The following is a 3,870-nucleotide window of genomic DNA, read 5'->3' on the forward strand; positions in this document are numbered from 1 at the left end:
ACGCGTACCTCTGGCGAAGTATAAGGCTCTTTATATAGAGCGGTGAAAGAGCTCCTGCACGTCCACCGAGGCGCATACGTGTCCGTAGCCCGTACCTCGGTATGTGTCTGTCAGAAAGCTTACCTGACGCCATACTGATACAGTCCAAGCACGTCTTCGATGGGACAACAGAACACCTCGTTGTCAGACTTGGAGTATGGCCTAGCCATAGGACTTGACAGCTGTCATAAGATGTTCGTCCTTCTTTACCGACCACAGGCCGGGGCGTCCGGCCGGCCGGCGGGACGGGGCGTCTATCCGGCCGGCGGGACGGGGCGTCCGTCCGGCCGGTGGGACGGGGCGTCCGTCCGGCTGGCACTTATTTCACGTCCGGCCTTCTCTCTCCATCGGCATGCTGGGGAGATCTTCGGTAAGATGTTATGTAGGGACTACTAGCAGTATGTTATATTGCCTTCGGATGATCATGACGTCCACTCGGCCCTTCGTTACTGTTCAATCGAGCGTCGGAACCCCGACTTCTGTCGGGGCGACTTTTGCCATCGGCTATTCACCGGTCGGCCGGCCGGGAGGTCGGCCCATCCTTCTCCGGTCAGCCACCTGGCCTTTTGACTCCCGCGTGGCATTGACCCCCCAGAATGGGGGTCCCCTGTTCTAACCGCCGGATCACTTGCCTCCCCCTCAAGTCTAGTCGAAGGAGGTGAAGTCCGACTGACTAGACTGCCGATCTGATAGAGTAACGACCGATACATTAATCCGCTCGGCCATGCTTAGGGATGCTCGTCCGTTCGGCGGTACTTTGCCCATGCCTTGTATTCCCTTGGAATCCATGCCCCATCCTCTCCTCTACTGCCCATCACGTGTGCTGCGCACGGTAAGGGGCGATCATTAAATGCAACCTATATTCTGCTGACACGTGGCGATCATGCTTTTGTCAGTGTATGGCGGTGGCGTCACTTCTGATGGGACGGTCGCCGTTTGAAATGAACGGCTGGATGATGACCTCGTTCTTCATGACCTGGATCGGACGGTGGAGGCTGCTCTCGGGCGGTGATATAAATCTCGCGGTCCCCTCTCTCCGCCGCCTTCTTCTTCATCGACCTCCGACCCCCCTCTACTGTTTCTGCTCCGGCGACCCTTATTCCCCGCTGCTGTTTCTGCTCCGGCGATCCTTATTCCCCGCCTGTTTGGTGCGCTTGCCATCTTCTTCCTTTCCTCGATCTTTTTCGTACCCGTAAGCCTTCCTTTTCAACTCCCCTCCTCTTGTATTGCTTTCTTTTTCATTCTGTCGGCATTTTCTTCTAGTTTTTCTGTCAATATCTCTTCTGTTTCGACCATGGCGAGTACTTCTACGCCTACAGTCGGCGCTCCTGGTCTCTGGTATACGACTATGGAGAGCCGATTCGATGAAGAAGACGCACTGCGTCTTATTCGGACGTATGAAATTCCGGCCGACCACGAAATAGTTGTAGCCACTCCTTCCGATCGGCCTAATGATCCGCCGCCCGACACCATTTGCTTCTTCCGTGATCAATTTTTGGCCGGGCTGCGTTTTCCTCCACATCCGTTCATCGTCAAAATATGCAACCACTTTCGCCTCCCGCTCGGCCAATTAGTCCCGAACTCGATTAGGTTGCTGAGCGGGGTGTTAGTCCTTTTCAAATTGAACGATATCCCCTTGGACCCCCAAATCTTCCACTATTTCTTCTACCCAAAACAATCCGAGTGGGGGACCTTCATCTTTCAATCTAGGTCAGGTTTCGTTCTATTTACCAACATGCCGAGCTCCAATAAGCATTGGAAGGAGCATTTCTTTTTTATGCGTCTCCCCGAGCGGCCGGCTTTCCGAACAAAGTGGCAGACGGCGGTGCCGACTCAACCGGGTCTTGGCAAATTCAAGAGCCATCCGGCGTATCTTCGTGCGGCCAACCAGCTGGTCGGCCAACGTTACGATATCGACAAGTTGCTCCTTCCTGGAGTGATGTATATATTCGGCTTGTCCCCCATCCAAGCCGATCTGCCTTGTAGCATGTCTAACTGATTTATTCTTTGTTTCTGCAGCTGAAGTTATGTAGCGTGCAAAGGCAACCGAAAAGCTCAAGCTGAAAGCCGCCAATATTGAGGCGGTGAAGGACAAAGAGGCAGCCGAACGAGGTTTGGTTCTGGCCGGCTCAACAACTGAAGGGAGCGAGGGAACTCAAGTTGCTCCCGAGGCTTCGGCCGCCCGCATCTCCACTGACGAGGCCGCGGCCAATATCACAACATCTGCCCAGGCCGAGGAGGAGGGCCGATCGGCTGACGAGGCACCTTTGGTGACTCATAAATGTCGTCGGCTAGAGCAAGCCGATCAACAACCTCCACCAGGGGAGCAGCTTTCCGAGAGGAGCAATGATGCTCATGTGGTTTTTGAGGCGGTCTCCTCGGAGCACACTCCGACTCAGCTTGACTTGCCGCCGACCATCGCTGAGGCTCAACCTTCCACCTCTCAGACTCTACGTCGTCTTAGGCGACTGGGCGACCGTCCGGTCCCGATCGGTGAGTCCTCTGGCCATGCTGCTGCGTCTCAAGATGACTCGAGCGGCCCGAGGGTGATTAAAACTGTCCTCCGATTTCCCTCGGAGGAATACTTACTGGCCGCCGATCGGCCATCGGTTCCCGAACAGCAGATCACCCTCACCGGTCCGCTCGCCAAAGTTTGGGAGGACGTGCGCGTACGCGTCGCGCTCATGTCCCCCAGTCAGCTAGGGGACAGTAACCTGCAGCAGGCGACCGGGGTATGCCTTTCTGCTTTACTGATATCTTTTATTTTAGTATTTAACATAACTGCCTTTATTCGCAGAGTTGGGTAGAGCAGATCGCAGTCAGCAATCGACTGGCTGAGCTGGATGAAGAAATGAAAAAACTCAAACTTTCGGAGGCAAACCAAGGGCAATCCACGGCTGCTTTAGAGAAAAGCAAAAAGCTTTTGGAAGCCGAACGGAGACGAATTTCCGATCTGGCGAGCGAGGTCGCTCGGCTTGAAGCTGTGGTCAAACAACGGGATAAAGAGATCAAGACGGCGACCACTCGAAAGCGCAAGGCCATTGATGACATGGACCTAATGAAGGTGGAGATCAGAGGGCTAGAGCAACGCATCAAGGATCTGGATGCCCTCCTGGCCACCGAGAAGGAGAGCCGCTCGGCCGATCTGCTTAAATTTGAAGGAGACTTGAAGGATCTCCATGCCGCCAACGATGCTTCCCGAGTTGCGCTCAAAGAGTATCAGAATGGGGAGTCGGCTCGCTCAGACGAAGTGAGGAGGGCATTTGTCCGCTCGGACGACTTCGGAGAGAAATTCACCGACAAGATTTCCCTCACTTTCGAAGAGGCGATTAAGGCGGCAGTGGATTACTTGAAGACTAAAGGCCACCTTCCCGCCGAGCTGACCATCCCCCCAGAGGATCTGGCTACCGTGATGGGCGCCATTCCTGATGCTCTTTTTGATTTTGACGCGTGAGGCGTGTTTTTTATCAACCTTTTTGTATCGTCGTTCGGCAAAACTTATTTTTGTTGTAATTTCTTTTGTTTGCCCAGCGTTTGACGTAAATAGATCATCTTTCCGTTCCTACAACTTTTGTTTTGGCAAGAAAATTTTCTTTCGTCATGTTTAAAGTGCTCTTTAAAACTCCTCCGCTCGGCTTCATACTCTAATATGAGCTCAAGCCGATTGTCTTCAAAAAACGTCTTTCGCCATTCGACTGCATGGCCGCTCGGCGCGCGAACGTCATTCGTTCACGTGCTCACATCTTTAATTCTTATTAACTATCTTTTGCTTTGCACCTTACCTTAAAGGGGGTTTCCATATATTTTTGCTAATCGAGCCGTTCAGTCGTA

This window comes from Zingiber officinale, chromosome 1A (genome assembly GCF_018446385.1).
Source record: "Zingiber officinale cultivar Zhangliang chromosome 1A, Zo_v1.1, whole genome shotgun sequence".
Classification (NCBI taxonomy): domain Eukaryota; kingdom Viridiplantae; phylum Streptophyta; class Magnoliopsida; order Zingiberales; family Zingiberaceae; genus Zingiber; species Zingiber officinale.